At 39.6% G+C, this 19,966-nt stretch overlaps 1 protein-coding gene and 1 long non-coding RNA gene across 2 annotated transcripts in view; one reads left to right on the top strand and one right to left on the bottom strand.

Annotated features, from left to right (window-relative positions):
• The window catches only part of NRXN3 (neurexin 3), a 1,036,119-nt gene that overhangs the window by 452,837 nt on the left and 563,316 nt on the right, over window positions 1-19,966 (bottom strand). The window lies entirely within an intron of this gene.
• LOC141943371 (uncharacterized) lies at window positions 10-6,284 on the top strand. The gene is made up of 2 exons (XR_012628937.1): window positions 10-975; window positions 5,261-6,284. It is a non-coding gene; the product is annotated as an uncharacterized LOC141943371 (long non-coding RNA).

Raw genomic sequence — 19,966 nt, 5'->3', positions numbered from 1 at the left:
TGACATTTTTATTTTATATATAAAGCAAATGACGGTGGAAGACACAGACAGAGAGCAAGAGATGAAGCTGTGTGCCAATCCCTTCAGATCTCATTTAGTCTGCTACAGAGAAGTTAGTCTTTACAATTCTGAATGCTAATAAGGGGCACACTCTGAGAAATTAATAAATGTTGAGACAGCTTAAAGGAAAGAGAAAAGAAAACTTACAGCCTCTAGTAGGGACATCTGTGCCCCTGTATATGTGATGGAATTATGGGGAGGGAGCTGAAGGACTTGCAACATTGCTGAGGGAAGGGATGTGGGGGTTCAGATTTTTCCATAGGTTAGGAGTCATTCCAATATCTAGTAGCAGTAACCTTGTAATTGTATTGGACACAAACAGTGAGAATGAAGAACAAGCTTCCTTCATAACAACTCTGCCACAGTGCTTGCAAAGCTCTGTTTTCCTTCTGATAGTCCCCACCACCCTCTCACTACACTTTGGATGTGACCTGCAACATCTGCAGATACTCCAATCCACCATGAGAGCACAGCAACCTTGTCTTTCATTAATTCAAAGTTTTGCCAGGACACAAATACACAGCTCAAAACAAATAGGCTCAAAAATCTAATGGAAGAATCCCCATGAGAATCACAGTTTCTAAATTTAGTAATGAAGCTGTCAATTATTTTAGCGATAAGTAATGCAATTGTTCACAATAACTGCAGCAAAGAAGCATTAGATATTGCTGGGGTCACAGACCGTGCCATATTCTGTCCTCAGTTTCCTACCTACAGGGGTAAGAAGTCAGATTGGTGGAAGATGGCTTGGATGTTCCCAAAAGAAGCCAGCCTCCAGACCATGGCAGTTACACTGTTCTCTGTAAGTAATCCCAGATGGTTTGAACAGAAGCTTCATAACCTGATATTGAAGTAAAGGATAAACTACTATCAAAAGCAAAGCCAGTACTGTACAGCAAGACTAATGGAAAATAGGTTAGTTCATTTTCTTTCTTTACTTTTCTTAAAATGATTAAAGAAAAGACTTTTCTTAAGCATCTAAAACAATTTCAGTAGCTCTAAGGAATGTTAAAAGGTTTATACAACATGGGTAGCTTTGCAAAACAAAAGCAAAGTTGTATTCTTATGCCTTTTCATAACTTTCTGAAGATTTTTCAAACAAAGATAATTTTTGACTGTTGGATTTGTTTTTAAGGAAGGCAATGGGGGATGCTAAGCAGCAGGTTGACAGGGAGGTCAGCTGGAGACTGACAGGCCTGCCAGGAACATGCGACATGCTGCCACCACTACTTTGCACATGAGGCACAATTAGGACCACAGCCCTATCAGGGGGAGCTTGGAGTTGGCCCAGATAGGTGTCAGAGAGGGCACTGTGACTGTCAGCATCAGTCCTCCCCTTCTAAGATGTCTGGTACCATATGCACTTAATGACAGACTCATTTTTGCAGCACAGCCAAGAGGAGGATGAAATCAAATATTCAAGATACTTTTCACTAGGCCATCCTCTCCCATATAAACTCTACACACCATGTATGCTCTCCTTCCTCACTTCCATCTCTATAGCTCTGTTCAACCTGACAGATATAGAGCCTCAAACAGAATAAAAACAAAGTTTGATGGAAACAGAAGTCTTTGTTTAGGATAATGGACAAAAGAAAAAAAAAAAAAAAAAGAAAGAAATTAAGAGGCTCAATGTGATATAGAGCTGTTCATTGAACAGGCCTGCAGGGAGATACTTTTTGCAAGTTTAAAAGAATATCTTGCTATTATAAATCAAATTGGTTGAGTTGAGATTAAAACTGTGTTTAAGTGTCACACTAGCACATGTACAAGGTTCTTGCTCTTCAGCCTGCATCTACTGATGCATGAGATAGCAAAAGTAAACCTAACAGTTTAAGAACTACGACACCTCCCTTTCCAATTTCTGAAGTTTCAAGTTTATCAGGTACGGCAGGTCTGTCTACTGATCAGCACGGCAATGCCTGAGCAGAAAAGGTCCAGATGAGACTAAACCTGGGATGGGCAGTGGCTGTGCTATTTGTGGGAGAACCCACCCACCAAATTAAGGATGCTCCCAAACCTCAGGGACATATTTCCCTTCACCTCACTGCGAAGTGAGTGGAAAGAAGTGGAGGCCATCTGCTTGGCAACTTGGTGAAGATACAAACTAAACTCTTTTTTGCATTTTAGCTTTTAGCTCAAGAGCCTCACAAGTACTTGAAAAGCCTTACAAGAAAAAAAAAAAAATCAGAAATTTCACAGGTGGGAGAACTGAAGCACAACATATCAACAGCAGAGCTAGGAAAAGAACTTGGAAAAATCATCCATAACCTTTTATTCATTCCCTGACATGTTTGCTGTATTTTCACCTATCTCCAGGTCCATCTGCTATCTATATCTGAGTCACTTTCCATACCACCTCTTAGTGAAGCTAAAGCCTACCTTTCTACCACAATGTTTCAATAAACAGCTAGGTAGGTCCCGATAAAGAGAGAGACCACCATGCAGAGCCAGAAAGAGTGAGGATCCTGGGAGATACTGCAAAAAAGCCCAAGTTTCATACTTTTGACTGATGCTGTTTGAGGGATGTTCTGTTAGAATAAATATCTTTATTCTGTTAGAGAAAAGGACTATTTCTTACTAATCAACCTGTGCCAGACCCAAGTTTCATCAACACAATAGCTACCTGCAGGCTGACTTGTAATTTACCACATGATTACCTATTGCCAGCAAATCCTCAATCTTCGCAGTCCAGGCAGTCAGTGCTGAGAAATGTTAAAAATATCACTTACTGCATATAGTGGAGGAGGAAGGGAACTGGGGGAAGGAAGTGGGAGAAGAAAAGAGCAATATATTGAAAAGGAAAAAAATGGAAGGTAAAAAAATGGAAGAAATATAGACACAGAAAAAAGAGACGAGAAGGAACAAAAAGCAAAAGTTGGAACAGGAGTGAAGAAGTGGAAAAAGGGCAGCTGCAAAAGAAGGATAGAAGTTTTAAAAAGTTGAAAAAGAAATTACATGGGTTTCTCCAAAAGCAAACTTCTTGTGCAACATGGCTGCAGCAAAATTTACTTACAATCCTTCCCTCCACCTGCTCAAACTAGCTCAAGATTTCTGAGCAGAACTGCCAAAGCTGAAATTTGAAAGGCAAAATCAAGTAGTTCAGGAATGCTAAGTCAGCACAAGAGTCTGAGCATTCCACCCTTGTCCCTTCCCATTCTATGAGGGCACTAGAAAAACAATAGCAATGGTGGATCCCTCGTGGGAACTTAGGTGCCTATGGAAAGGGCCACCACTGCTCACAAACCAGCCTCCCACTTCAGAGCTGCAGCCAAAGTTAGGCTGTTCAGCTGCCACAAAATATTTGGTGGTAGAAACCTGCATTCCAGGTCGTGCATGGCACCCCAGCACCTAATTCCTTTCCTTTTTGGTAGAGGCAAATGTGGCAGTGGGTCTACTCTGTGGGCTACCACTTGGAAGCACCTGCCTCCTTGAACTGTACTGGCTACTGTTACTATAGTTTGTAGAAATCATTACACCATGCATAACACTGGGACTGTGAACTACCGCTTGGTGTCTGTCTTCTCTCTGCCTCTTTTTGCCTCATGACTTCACTTTCCTAATGACCAGGTTCTTTGCATTTGGTTTGTTTTTTCTCCCAGCTTTCTCTTTCTGTTTTGCTTTATTTGCATCCTTCATCTGCAATTACAACTCTCTATTACTGGATCATCTAAAAATATTCCTATTTATTATAATTATACTAAATGCTGCCTTCTGCGTCTCAATATTCTGAAAGGGAAAGTGTTTTCACTCATACCGAACCTGAATTCTTTGTTCAGGAAGGAGAGCTCACATTTCCCTTTCTCCCTGGTAATCCACTCCCTCTTTATGCGATCCATTTACTGCCCTGCAGGTAACCTTCCCTTAGGTTCTCTTTATTCTACACCAAACACTAACCTTAAACTGAACATATGCCCTACTCTCTTAACCTACCTTCGAATTTCCCACCGTTTAGGCTCATTACATTTATATGCTGATAAAGGAGGCAGTGTTGGAGACATGTCGCAGAGCTGTGGAACCAAATTTCAGATGTGTTTTAAAGGCACACTCTAAGTGCATCCCCTACACTCCCATGTACAGTCACTGGTTTATCCACCAGAAAAACTTCAGGCATTTCTAATGCACCTCATTTTGCACATTTAGGTATTGGTATTGCACTGCATGACAGTAAATATTAGTAGAAGAACTTAAAGCTTATTCAACCTTTGCAAAAGGGTCACCATAGGACATGGAGACTGGGATCTAAACCATACCCACTGTGACACTACAGGGATTAAGTTTCGCCTTATCTGTACATACAATGGATATCATGTTTTGGTATTTGGTTCACCATCAAATATGAGATCACAATTAGATCACAGCTGCAGCCTGTCACTACCAAAAGGATGGTTGCTAGCAACTAATAAACCACAATTTTGGCATCACTTTACTGAATCAGCCAAAAGACATATACACTTGTTATGTGGGTTCACCCCTCTGGAATCAGAAAGACCATGTGAAAATTCAGACGTTTAGGACAAACCTGCCTTAACATTTACTATCAATAGCTGTGAAGTAAGAGATATCCTTTTTCCTCCTTTTCTGAGAAATCAAGAGATGGTCCTTAGCAAGATAAATGACTCGAAACTCTGGTCATGTAAATCTGCAGCAATAATGATAAACACGAAAGCCAAAACCAAATCATGACTATCTTAACCTGCAGATGGAGTCAGTACTGCCTCCTGAAGACTTATGTATCCTTAGACTTGTGAGGAATGTACTGATAAGAGGCATTAAAAATTTTGTTTCATTTCAGAAGTCATGGTCATTTGTTGGTTGGGGTGGGACGTTTTTTGTTGGTTTTTTTTTTTTTTTTTTACTGTGACACATAAGGTGGACTTTTGGAAAGCCATGATCCCATCCAGGTCTTCAAAAACTATGTCTGTGCATTGGGAGCTGAAGCAGAATCTTCATTACGTGTTGGTAGTAATTCAGGCCCTCTGACACACAGCTGAGCACAACAGTCTCTGTCAAGTTAGGGTTGTGTAACATGCATACCAGCAAGGTATTTCAAAACTCTCTCCAAACTTCATCAGAGCCCCTCTCTGTTCTGTGAAATTGTGTCACAACATAATGAAGTAGACAATTTGAGAAAATTTAAGGCATCTCCTAGTTCCATGCAAGATGCAATAACAATCCTTTTTTTTTTTTTTTTTTTTAGTGAGATCTCAGCATTTCCAATCTCAGGATTGTCTGCAACAGAAGAAAGAAAGCCAAAACAAAAGCCATTGACAATAAAACTGAATGTAATTAAGGAATCTCAGCTTTGAATTTAAAAAAAATTAGAAAAATAAAAAAAATAAAATCAAATTTTAGTTCAGTTCTGATTTTCTCCTAGCCAGACTATAGATCTCCAAGAAAGTATTTGCTCAGTTGTGTGTTTGCACTTTTATGGACTCTGACATGAATGAACATGAGTTAAAAGAGGTGAACTGATAGTTCAAGTGATTATTTTTCTCTTTGTTACATTATCAGTTGAAAAAGGCCATTGCATGAATGATTTAACTGGTTAAATAATCTATCCTCTATTTGCTTTACACTGAATAAGAATACAGACATTTCATTCTTTTGTATCTTCTTTTGTTAAGCTGAGTTAAACATATCCAGAAGCACAGTGCCACATTAGTATCACTGACTGCAAAGCTGAGGTTGTGACTGTATTTTGACAGCTTATCAGTATGAATACTGGGCAGAGACACTGACTTTCTGTCTCTCTCCTATCAGTAGTTTGGCTTACATGTTGGGGTAAAAGAAGGTATCTGGATGGAAAGATATTGGGAGTTTTTCAAACTTTTCAGCAGAAGAAGTTTCTTTTTAGTTTTATTTGTTGGTTACAAAAGTTCCTATGTGATTTGCATGACTCTTTTGGGATCTGTAGAAGATTCATATTCATTATCTTGCTTATCAAGCATGTAATAATCACAGCTAATTTGGAACTTTCCATTTGTTCACGTTGTTTATCTCTACATCTGTACTTATCACAGTATTTCTTGCTCTCTTTTTTTCCTGTTTGTTGTACTCTTATTGTTGTTTTCTTATATTTGACTGGAAGTTCCTAAGGGCGTAAGTCATGCTGTCATGTGCATTCATACAACATGTACTACATTGGGACCTTGATGATGAGAGAGAAATTTGTGAGTGACCAGAAAAATACCTGATAAACAAGTAGTAATGTGAATTTAAAATTCTTTGTTGTTTCCTGTGCTATTATTTTCTGTGCACTGGTATGCATCTGAGCACATTTCACTTAGATGTGGTTGAGGCAGCAAGTGGAATGTTGCATACAGATACCTGAGGGTTCCACTAGGACCCAAGGGTTCCCATAAAGGTAAGCTTTCTCATCTGAACATTAATGATTTTGGCACTGGAAGAGGAAAAATACAAAATAATTTTCTGGGCAAGTTATTATAGCTATCTGTATCTGTGGTAATGCCTGAATATTAGTAGTTGCCTTCCAGGAGGGCACAAGTGCCAGAAAGCCATCCACACTGGACAAAGAAGAAAAAAAGAAAAAAATCAGATCCAATTTATAAACTTCCATCCTCCAACTTTTTAAAAATAATTTTCTGTTTCTTTACTTGACCTCTAGCTTACCCAGCCCTCAATCTACTGTAGAGACCTTTATAACTTCGATCATGAATTTTCTGGTGATTGTTCCAAAGATAGCTCGATGAGGTATGCCCAAGAGTTGAGGAAGGCAAAACCAAACCAAATTCTCAAGGACCAAATAAAAATAATCCAGATTTCTCCCCAAAATAAAATGGGAGACAAGGATATGCATGTTATTATCAGGTGATGTGCAAAACCTACAGATACTACGCAGAAGAGTACATACATATATATCTTTTTCGTAGAGCAATTTCACACTTGAAGCAAGTCAGTCACTGTCTGCTCTAAGGAGATTCAGGGCTCAAGGTCATGGGTGAAACGGTTCTCCTTCCACTGAAACTTCTGTTTACAGTAGGTCCTCCCAGCATTTCTCCCCCAATTAATTTCAGGAAACAGAAAGTTCAAACTCTTCCTATTTTTTTTTCCCTCCAGGTGAAGTTCATCACTACTTTAAAGCATCATGGCAGGCTGAAAGTTTCACCCTAGTGACCATCTGGCAAAGCTGGCAGAGTGTCTCTCCTCATTGAGAAACAGCAGCACCAAGTCAAGCAGGACGTTTCAGTGAGGACTCCCCTTAGCCACATTACAGTAACTGGATTTTCCCATGACCTTCAAGATGCCACTTCAGCTCCCTCCAAAGAGACTTAAGCAGCCTCTCTGCTATTAAGATGTTCCTTCATTTGTCAACAGAAAGCTGCTCAATTGCTACTCTGAGCAAATTTACATAGAAATTACCAATGATACTCTGCAAACAGTTAGGAGAATTACAGCAGAGCCACCCAGCAGAAACATGCCAGGATACACAGCCTACAGAGTCACTGCTCAAAGAGAGGGAGGAAAATATTATAGGGAAAATGCACTGGACTTGCAGAACTGTTAATATGTGTGCATTTGGCAGTGTGAGCTCTGTTTGGGCTCTGAGTATACAAGTCCCTCCAAAACTTTTCCATGGTAGGAAGATATTGCTAGCATTTCCTTCCTACCCACCAAGTATTTCCAAGTTCCCTTGGTGTATCTGTCCCATGCAGCTGTATCTTTGCGTGAAACCTGCAGAAAGGAAGGCAAATTGCTATTCCATCCTGCCAAAGGATGCCTGGCTTTTCAGCCTGACACTCTGAACTTTATCTTCCTGTCCCTGACAGAGAAGCCTTGCTGCCACCTTCCAAGCTTCTCCTTGAGGAGAGCACTCTCTTCTAGTCATACTCCATCTAACCTCAAGTCTCTTCAGGGCCCTTACCCTTTCCTCACCCTGGAGATTGGACCCACTTGGTCACTACCTGTCATACTACAGGCAAAGTAGGTGCCTGATTTGCTTGAAACTGCCAGTTTTTCATTTTGTGATCTCCTTTCTAGGGCTCTTGATCTGATCACAATGGGCTTTTACTGGCAAAATTGTAAACCTGTGTAATCTGTACATAATTCTTTTGTCAAGCACTAGTTGTGGTAGTATTCAGCCTCCAAAGCCCTGTATGAGGGCTCAGGCAATCACTGATAAAATACAAATCTGCCATGGTTGCTAGCCTTGACCAGGAGCATGGCTGAGAGCCTAGAGCATTTCTTTCAACAGCAGCATTTTTCCAGAGCTGCCCTTCAACAGAGCAAGTTCTTTACAGCAATCACTAGTCTCAGCACAAGGTCTTAACTTTATAAAACTGAAAAAAAAAAAAAAAAAAAATCTCAGAGACTTAAAAGCAATCATGTTTGAGGAACAGCAACAGTACTGGGCCCTGTCTACCCAAAGAGGATCACTCCAGGAGTCAAATGAAGGAGTGGGCACTAAAGGATACCAAGATGTGAGTCCACATTTCCTCAGACACCACACCACAGCAAAGACTGCTGGATCAGTCAAGGGCAAAAAAAGAGGAATCAAGCAGCAAAAAACTGTCTGGAAAGTGGTTTCCCCTATGTAGATACATACATATGGGCAGGTGCATCTGTGTGTGTGCACATACAAGAGAAAAAAATAGGTGGGTACTCAGCAGGGCATGGGGTATCTGATGCTTACTATGTGGTCTTGACATGAAATTACTGTACAGAGTAGAAGAAAAATCCCATTTCAAATAATGATCAAAGCCATCATAGGGGAATGAGTAGCTTCCACTTCTTAAAGCAAACGGCCTGCTAATATTTATTTCACAGTATAGACAAAACTCTGCCTTCTGTCAAGGGGAAGGGAATAAATTGTTTTCCCATAATGGTGTTTTCTTTTCAATCAATTTCCTTTCAAGCTTGATTTAAGAGGAGGCCATGTCAGAACCTCAGGCGAATGGAAGAAACCTAAGACACTCCCCCACTGAAGGTGAAAATGATGATGCAGGCAAACTTACAGAGTTCAATCTAAACACCAGCGCTGCACACAGGTACAGTCATGCACTCCTCTCCCTCCACCTCTTCAAATAAAAGGTTTGCAGCAACAATGCAACAAAGGGCCAGTAACAATGAGGAGGAAAGAGTTCAGAGCACAGGGAATAATAGCAATGGATATACATTGAAGTACTTTTGCCTTGTTAAAAATTGTGTCTATTTTCCGGGTTTACAGACAGCCCCTTGAGTTGGAAAAAATCACAGTAGTTTCTATTTCAGAATGAAATTGATGTTGTAGAAGCTTTGCCATCTATTTCTTTTAAATGTAAATTGCAGAAAGACTGCTTCCAGGAGGACAGTAATTTAAAAAGAAAATACTTAGGATTTTTAAATCTTGGAAAGATTTTGACAATTTGACCCACATATAGTGTGAACACTCAAAACAGTTCCAATAGTATATGAATCAAAACATAGTCTCAAAATATCAATTAAGTTTTAACAGATCTGAAAGACAGAGGAACCCTTACCTTCCCTTCAAAGTTCCTCACAGGATGCAACTCCCTGTTAAATAAATCAGCTCTTCAAAATTCATGGGATTCTTACAGTAACGGTTCAGGGATGGGATGTAGATTTAAACAACACAACTCCATCCCATTTTCTTCTTGACAGAGATTTCATTTGGACCATTGCCATCTCAAGACAGGAGCACTTTGCATGTTTGAGTACAATGATTTCCTCATGGTAGTACAGTAAGTAAACAGCTAGCAAATGATTTGGGTGTTCAATGGGCTTTGCAAGCAAGACTCTTAACAACAGTGTTAGTTAAGCAAAAGCTAATGAACACTTACTACAATGACATTCCCATTTCCTGGCCCTAATTCTCTCATTACTTATCCACCAGCATAACATGCATGCACTGGCATTAGTATTGTTGACAACAAAAGCCAGAAGCACAAAGGATGCCACATCCACTGATGACAAGCCCAGAATCATAGCTGTTGATTAAATTGGGGAAGGGGTCTGCTGGTGAGGACTGAGCTAACAACCAGCACAGCCAGGCTAGGACTAATAATGAGAATTTGCTCCTGGTGTCAAGTACTTATTCATGCACACGTGTATCTGTGCATGCACCTGCACAAGGAGAGTCTCACAGGAATCTTTTCATGATTAAGATTTTCTCCACAAATATAGGCCAAGATTTTCAAAAATAGATGTCCAAAGTTAGGCATTCCAAAATCCATATTTAAGCATCTACAGAAGTGGCCTCATTCTCAGAAGTGCTGAAATTGCCAAGAGCTGTAAAATGCTCAAAACTTAAAAATCAGGCCACATCTTTAGGTGCTTGAAAACAAATTCAAGAGCCTAAGTTTAGGCATCTATATTCTTGACTGTAAAATATTATTACCCATGCAAGACCTGCTATAATCCATCACAAATATATGACATTCTCAAAAATGTGCTCTACTAATTGGCCCAGATTTTCAGTTGCAGCTGAAAAGCGCATTGCCCAGCTCAGAGCAGGTTCACAAATGTAGCCGCTGCCCTTCTCCACCAATTTCTTGGTGGTATTTATGGCTGCAAATTACATTTGCAAGAACACCCAGTGAACAACTGCAGCAGCTGACCTAGCCCATATCCCCTTTATCTACTCTCAGTCTCCAGCAGAAGAAAGGATAGAACCGATGTAAGGTTGCACTAAATCAAATTAAAAAAAGCTCCCCCTCTATGAGAGTAATCCTCCCACGGCTACCTGTTTCCATGTTTAAATCTATGCAGCACAAGGGAAATAGGCCCCATACTTTATCAATGCCAATCACAGTTATTAAACATGTGAATAGGGTATATCTGTTTACTTAAATGTTACCAAGTAGAATTCAGTAACATCTTTTGAAACTGATGTCAGATCCTTCAACTTGGGGAAATTAAAGGGAAAGATATACAAACAACTGTTTGGTATGCTAGTGGCCCAATAGGGAAATGGCTTCCCACTGTGCTAGATGTGGTAGAAGCAGAATATAAGGATAGACAACATTTAAAGGGAAAAACGCACTAAGGAAACGTTCACCAAAGAAATAGCAAATACATATAAGATTTTATTTTAATGCATTGATTCAACTTCTCTGCTTCCTCTGAATCCAAAATCATGACATCATCTCCATGAAATACTCTGTAACAAAATTCTCAGTATGAATCAGGGTCTTCAGGTTACTTCCCTTCTCCATTTTTCAGCAGCATTTTTAAATAATTGCTTCATCCTGTAACTTCAGCACTTAGACAGCAGAAAAGACAACATATTCTACATACTTACTGCACCTTTACACAACTATACTGTCCCACACAGCTGGAGAGCACTCTCTGATGAATGAGCATATTAGGATCACACAAAATTATCTTGAATATGAGGTCATTCATCATATCTGGCAACATCTTACTAAAACTGCAATGAAAGAAACCTTACTTCCATAGATTCTTTTATCCAAATGGTTCCCCATATGTCTATCATGTTTCCCCTTTTAATGCATGCTGTCTGTATGCTCTACAAAGGGTCAAATTCTCAGACGTCCTTGAATGGTGGTTTTCCATTATTAATAGAGCTGTCATTATCTTGAACAAGTGAGAATCGGATCACAAATTTCTTCACTTAACAATAAACTATGACTACTTCTGGGATGGGTACAACCACCATTCAGTGGCACACAAACAACATTATTCAAGAGTTTATAGCTGGAAACAAAGTAAAACACCTCTTTCCAAAGACACAGCAAGGGGAAATTAACATAGAAAATGAATCCAAACTGGACAAGACATTTAAATATATCATTTCAACATGATCTCTCAGAGAACAATACACTTACTAGATCACCCACAAACATGAGCACAGTTTAGCTTAACACCCTACAGAGCACCCAGGCATGACTCCCACCAGGGAGCCATAGTCACTCCCTCTGACCCACCAACCCCATCTGGTGAGTGCACATTCCTCTGAGCTACCCACATAAGCCCCTCATATTTCCACAGGGCTATCTCTGCTGCAGCATATGTCTATATGCTTCTTGAATCCAAAGCATGGAGGGACTTGCTTACTCACTGCTCCAACTTCTTCCCAGAAGCTGAAGAGCTACCGAGAGGCTAAGATTATTTGCTCAAGCTCAGGACCAGTTATATGCCTTCCAGACTATCCTGTTTACTCACGAACCTGGCCAAATACAAGGCAATTCCAAACACATGTTTGTCAGCAAAAGACCCTGCAAACTTACCCTTAGTTCATGTGAGCCAAAAATACTCTAGTGCAAAGGTGGCATCACTGAGCTCTTATAGCAAAAATTCTTTTTCATCTGCTACATAGCCCAGTGACGCATGAACTAGAAATAAATTCCCAAGGTATAATAAATGGGAAAATAAGTGGGCTCTAAACTACTTTTCGTCCAGAATCTTCCCCTTTCACACACGTTGCTACCGTTCTCTTTCCTGGTGATTTTTACTCAGGAAAAAGAGCATATGGGAAAGACCCTGTCAGGAAATACTTGAATGAATTGAAAGTGGTGGTTTAGACACAAAAAAGACTGGGCAAGGCATGGCATTCATGCCAAATAGCTGTTAAAGAGGTAACAACAGAAGAGTAATAAGAGATATGATGATACTGGAGTCTGATGAGAGCTGGACAGGAATCACGGGAAGCACTTAGGCAGAAATGGAAAGAAGAAAAGAATTTTGTGGCACCTTAGATGACAAGTGATATCATTTGAGCATGGAAGATAAAACAACAGGCAGTTCAGAAAGATACGTGAAGAGAGCAAGATGGGCACAAATACAGAAATGGCTGCAGGTTGCTACCTCAGCAGCCACTTGAATGAACTACACTCAAGGAAATTCAAAGGGAGAAACTCACAACAGTTAGTGCAAGAGATTAACAGAAGTATGAACAAAGTCTCTAACTGGAAGATTGGGTTTAGTCAAGAAAGCTAGATCTGTTGTTGGCTGTGCCAGACCAAGAACTGGATGACTGACAGGTGCCCAGTCACCTTCTCCTTCCTGTGAGCTGGAGCTCAGACCTAGCAGTGGGCCAAAGGAAAGAAAACATGCATAGCTACAGATTCTACTGAACAGCTCCTATCCATCACTGATAGAGGAGTCGCTCTCTATGGCTTGTGATGTAGGAGGAAAAAGCTGCCTTTGAATCTGGGTAGCTCTGCATGGCACCAGTTCCCAGGATGCTATCATTCACATAGCAGTGCCAGCTCCAGGTATTTCACAGCAAGTAGATGTATTCAAAACCCTGGGTTCCATTTTGTAGACTTCCACTCAGGAGAATGCCAGTGAAAGTTGTATATGAATGTTCTTGCAAGAAAAGGCTCAATGGCAGAAGCAGTAGGTGTAATGGGGATCACAGGAAAACACTGAGGACAAAGGCACAAATTCCTCTGACACATACATTTCCATCTTTATGTTTTAATAAACTTAAAGATTTTCTTTGATAAGCAATGCATCCACTTGTCCCTAAAGACTACAGCATCAACTTTAAACTTTGAGTTTACAAAGCTCATATTCTCCTTTCATTACCTCTTATTGTTCTCTCAGTGCTGCTGCAGGTATCTCTGCTGTTAAGAGAGAGAGTGACTTGCAGCCACCTTGGTCACTATGGAGTTGTGCTCTTCACCACAACCCTGACATCCTGACAAACACTTTGCCTTTCCTATTGCACCCTCAAAGTGCCAACACCCTCTTCACAGAGGCAGACAGCTACAGTAAGAAGAGATACATATCATGTGCTTAATTACTTCATAATTATATTATTTTTTAAAAAAAAAAAGAGAGAAAAGAAGGACACTTTGGCCAATATCAATGCCAGCAAATGCACAGGCAACTGTTAGCAGATCAAAGCTAGTAGTGAATATTGAATAGAAGTGGTTTGAAATTTTTGTTAAGCTTTGCACGGAACATGGTTTGCTAATATCCAGCATTCAATTCTGCCTCATGGCCTGTGCCACTGTGAATATGCAGTTTCTGAAAAATGCAGAGGAGAAGAGAATGAACAGACACTTAGCTGTTAGCAGTACTACCAAGAATGTGCTTTGGAGTTATTGGTAACAGATGCTTCAGTACAAGAATACTTTTGGTAGGTAGTTACTCACTATCTGACCTAAATAGATATTTCCTTCTTACTTGATGGTTTGTTTATATTCTAAAGTATTGGATTTTGTATTTCTTATAAGGTTTTTTAATCCAAATTTTATTAGTGAGAGATTGCCCATTACTTACATATAGTGTTCCATGTAACATTTCTAACACATTTAAGATTCCACAACACTGCACAGCAGTGAGTTCCAGAAGCTCATGTACAGAAAAACAGAGGATTTCCTCAGATTTCCAATATGCAGCTTCTTTGGGAATCCCCTGCAAACATGCATTGATTTGTTATATTATAACCTTGCATTAGACAATGTACTATCTCCTTGCATTTATTAAAGATATGTAATTAATAAAAACCAGCACATCTTAAGGACATTACTTACAAGAAAATAAGAATAAATCTTCTGGTGCTCAAGGGAAGCCTAGAGCACATATAGAATAAAGCCAGCACTGTGATTTCAGTATTCAATTATAGAGAGCTATGTTCAATAACAAAGTGTGTTTCACTTCAGATTACCATCACTTAGGCTATTGAAAGCACACTGTACTCCACAGCTTACTTTTTTTGGAGGGAGTAGAGGGGATAGTATTAAAAACCTCCTTTCCTTCCTCAACTTAATCCCAGCTTGAAGGGCTAAAGATAAAAATTGGAGGTGTGCTTTCATTGTTGGGTTTTTCAGCTTTCTAATTATATACCACACTCCATAAAACATGCACTGCAGTAAAGAACCAGAAGAACTGGCAGATTGAGGCAGAGGGAAAATGTCTTAATCCTTCTGACCTTTACCACAATTTTCTTTCTCCAAGAGAATACACAGCTGACCTTTTCTACCCACTGACAGCACATCTTATGGCAGGTTTCCATTATCCAAAGCTCTCTGCAAATTCACTGCAGCTACTACTGGTAACTCAGCTCAGTTCTGCGAGGATATTATAATGCACAACTCACCGAAACCTTAACTGTTGGTTTATAACTGTTCCAGAAAGTCACAATGGCCATGCTTACATACCTGCCAGCTTTCCAGATGTGCACAGAGGCAAAATACCTGCAAGACAGCCAAACATTACAGATGTACCCAGCAGAAACAGGGATGAACTGTAGCCAGATGCACCAAACATGTTCATCTCGGTCACAAACTCCACTGGGTTGAGCAATGTCTCGGCCATTAGGCTGCCTGCCCAGCACACAGAAGATCTGTCTCTGACTTAGTACGTGACATTGGGAAAGTCACTAGGCCTCTACGGCTCTGTTCTTTACCTGTAAAATAGGGTGGATTGCATCTCCTTACTTCAGTGTCATGAAACCCTTTTAGACAGTGAATCATCTCCAGCTACTCTGGTAACAGGGTCCAGCTGGAGAAATCTGCAGAATATTTTAGGTGAAGTTTATAATTTAATTATGGAAAGACAACGAAATATTGCGGGGTATGGTATATAGGTTTTATTGGTACAAGTTGGATATGGGTATTATTCATGATTGGAAAAGCCCAGAGTGATTCCTGAAGGTCCCATCAACTGACTAGCAGCAAAATCTTTATACCCAACTGCATCATCCTGGTCTCTGTAAATTTCACACTTTTATTAAGAAAACTAAATGTTTGTGATACTTTTCTATTTTTTCACATCTTTTTAATTGAAACTATTTTTATATTGCTCCAGCTGTAAAGCCAGACTCTCTTAGTAACCATGTGTCCAACTATGATCCCTCACTGAGGGATCAAAAACAAAAAATAAAGTAATATTTTTATTCCCAAAATAACCCGAATTCTTATGCTTTTTTCCTTTTTTAAAATTAGATTCAATATAGAGACTTAAAGTCAAGAGTCTTTTGAGTGTTTATCATATATCTTGATAGAGAACGCCAGAAACTGAGCAGTTTGACACTTCAGATCCACGCAACCATATATGCCTCTGTGGTCAGCAAAGACAAAGATGCGGGGGTTTGCAAAGGAGCCAAAGGCAGTAAGACTCTACAGCAAAAGAGAAGTTTTCATCCATAAAACAAAGCAGCGGTTGCAGTGAGGGTGTGGGAGTAGCCTTTTTCACTCGGATTTGGCTTGGGATTTAAAACCCCAGGGGTTTCTACCCTTCATCCCACTATGGCATTACAGGGAAATGAGCAGTGAGAGAAATATGAAGGCTCAGACAGGGAGATGAATAAACAGAGAAAAGGATGGGAGACAAGGATGTGCAGAACCACCACACTGCAATTGGGAAGCAAGCCTCCCTACATGCATGACCACTGAAGATAGTTTTGAAAACAGAAGTGGAACTAAATGGGATTTGAAGAGTCTTGTGATGCACCCTACCAGTAGAGAATTTCTTGGGGAACAAATTCCAGAGACAGATAGAGCAGTCTTGAATGCATCACTCAAAATGATCACAAACACCACAAAACATTAAGTCCAATATATGTGTATCTGGCATAAGCACAGTGCAAGAATTTCAGAGGTCTGAATAAAATCCTCTTTGGGTAAATATATTCTTGGCTACATAAAATTCCCCTGCAGACAATAGTCTTTCTTTTGCTGTATTTTGCCACTAACAAGTCATAATGTTTTGTGTCATGATGACAGAGAAAATACTGTTCATAAAGCTTTGCAAGGGGCTTCCACAAAGACAAAACACACTGAGAGAAACAGCACTGCAGGAAAATGTTATTTCAGATTTTAAGACAACCAGAACCAGTGCATGGTTCATGTACATTCAATTTAGATTTCTATTGACACTTGTCTAATAGCTTATTCTACATTGAAAAGAATTCACAATATAGGTATCATTAAAAATTATCCCATGCCTCGGACAGAATGACTCACATTGTGGATGAATAGCGACATGATCAAAATATAAGAACAGTACAAAAAATACTATATAAAATATACTACATATATATTATAAACAACTATGCAGTTATATGTTGCACACAGAGAGAGAAAGTGTATTGAAAGAAAATTCATATAGGTAGAATTCAGAAAGGAGTAAATTTTTTAAATCTTACACAAAAGCCTGATTTCCCCACAGAATTCTAACTTGGTTTATTTTGCAACACACAAAAGCTTGGGAAAGTATATAAAGGACTGATTATTCATTTTTACTTAGCTAGTGGGTTTGGCTCTGACATTTCCTTCTTCATTTTTCTTCAGACTGCCTACCAAATATTTCAAAGCTCCATTCAGCAATGCTAAGCAGGAATAGACACGAAGAACATCTGTGATTGTCTTAGACTGATTTAGGAAGACAGTTTCAAATTTGAATATGAAAATCCTGGACCAATACTAGCTAAGAAAAGAAATAAAAATCTACAAACAGGAGACGCATAGGAAAGAAGAACCTATGCAGAAAGATCAAAACCAGATTAAAAGCAGAAAAATTTAGACTGAAGACCATGGAAATCTTCCAGAAAGTGAGGAGATGCTATGGAATTATTATTTATTCTTTATAATGTTTGTCACAGAACCTCAAAACTGGATCAGAAATACAAAGTAACAGTATAATTTCTCAGAGGATAAGAATCTCATCTCTAACGGCTCCTAAAATTAAAATACAGAAGAATGGAAAAAGCAATTGAAAACAAACCTGCAGGGGCCCCCATTGATGTCTAGAGTAGCATAAAATAAGTTTTCCATTTCTGAACAATGTGTTTGTAGCAAAAGTAAAAGACTTATTCATGCAGGGAAAAGGATAGTGCATGAGGGTCTTATGTCTTTAAAGAAGGCACAATTATAGAAGTATGATCTTCCAGTAGTAAAACACATACACAGGAAGGTAAGACAAATCTTACAAGCACATTGAAACATTGCCATTGAGTGCAGAGACAAGGTGACTTTGCTGTTTCAGATACATATCTTTTGTTTTTCTTTCACAGCCATCTGAATATACTACCAAAATCTGATGCATCACTAATCTTCAAGAAACTGCTGCTCTAGGGATCCTTTGCTCATTTTCCTACCTTCTATATCTGAATTCCTCCTTCTTCAGCAACTCAGTGGTGAGATGCTCCCTCAGCCTGTCTCTCCAAGACTTCATTTTATAATCTAGCTCTGGATTTGCAGCAATCAATTCCACTGTCTGCTGTCAGAGACCCTGAGCGCTCTGGACTCTGCATCATGGAGTGAAGGTCCTTTTCAATGTCTACCATTGACAGCAATTTTCCTTTTCCATTGATCCTTCCTCAACAGACAAACAAATAACACATGCTAACACCCCCACTTGAGGTGATAGAGACGGCCAGATTGAGCACCCTATTATTTTTCACAATCCGTTATTGATAACCCTCAGTGTGACTCAACTGTCTGTCCCCGAAAGGAGGCTTAAAATAAAGCAAAGCTGCAACTGTGAGAAGCTGAATAAATGGGGTTTTTTTCTGGAATATTTAGTTACAACTGACAGAAGTTTGCAAACATCTTCCACTTCCTCAACAGTTTGGAGCTGCATCAAAGTCATGCTCTTAAAATAAAATCATGAAAAAATAATGACGTTCCCTTGGTTTTGCATCACACACAAAATTTACATTTTACAAAACTGTAAGGATTGCATCTTTTCCCGTACAGGTGCTTAGAATAGGGGTACTTCAGGAAAGATCAAGCTGAGATTTTCCATACTGAAATCCAGGGGAAGAGAGTAAGCACTGGCTACAAGCCATAACTGTGGCTGTATCACTTTACCATCCTGCCCTCCTGGGAGAGGTTAGAGAAGCAGCAGGTTGGTTTTCCTTTCTCCATCTTTAAAAGTATTTGTACATGTGTGAGGGAAAAGGCAGAGATGAAGGGAATGTCCTCTTTCAGGAATGGACCTGAAAATGGGGATTTTCAGCAGCACAGTATGTTGGCAAATACCTTGTTGCTTTCTCTGCCATTATGAAGAATAGTACTTGCCCTTGCCTGCTGTATTTGCTTTGTAGGGTCTGACACATACAGGCCTTTATTTGCTACACTGTGGCACAGGAAGTCTGGGGTTCCCTCTCTGCAGGACTAATTAGGTCAGGGATTCCTATTCCACTCCAGTATATCTATCAAATTCCTGAAAGTACAGACACCAAAGCTCTTAATTGCACTCATCCTTGCTCTGTATTTCCATCCAACAGAGACAAATGTTCTGGAAAAATTGCTACTAGAGCAAGCTAACATTAAAACCAGAGTTTGCTTTTCTTGTTTTAAATGAGTTAGAAACCAGCTGGCTGCTTGTTTGTCATTCTGACCCAAAGCCAAGCACTGATCTCTCCCTCGACTTACATTAGTCTTGAGAATGCAAACAATAAGCAAGCTGGGGCTTAATGAGCCTCCATGTGGGGTCAGTCTGACAGAACAAAACAGGATGGTCATTTTTGGAGCCATCCCAGTTTGAAACAGGAATCACAGAGGGGGATACCAAGAGCAACAGAGAACTAAGGACCTGCAGAGATACCTCATTCAAAGGATTTCAGATAGAGACTCCCTTGTGGCTTCTTTAGTCCAGCTACTGTAAATTACTATTGCCCAAGTACTGGCACTGAGCAGCTAATCCAGATCAGCTTGCATCCCCCTTTGGCATAGCTGCAGTGGCACATCTGGGTTGAGAAGGAAAGACTGAGCCTCCACTTCAGGAATGTATAAACATATTTGCTTTTAGAGAGATTCACTTCAAATAAAATGTGTACCATACAACACACAAAAGGAACATACTGAAGACCAAAAAAATATCTCAACAGCTCTAAACACTTTCTATACTTATTTCTGAACAACACATAATAGACTCTTCTGCTAAAACCCAAGTGTGTGAAAAGCACAGACTTTCACCATTAGAGCCAAAAGTGAACCTCCTTTAATTGTCTCTAAAATGTGGAAGA

This window comes from Strix uralensis, chromosome 4 (assembly GCF_047716275.1).
Source record: "Strix uralensis isolate ZFMK-TIS-50842 chromosome 4, bStrUra1, whole genome shotgun sequence".
NCBI lineage: Eukaryota > Metazoa > Chordata > Aves > Strigiformes > Strigidae > Strix > Strix uralensis.
This window is presented reverse-complemented; position numbering and strand designations above follow the sequence as displayed.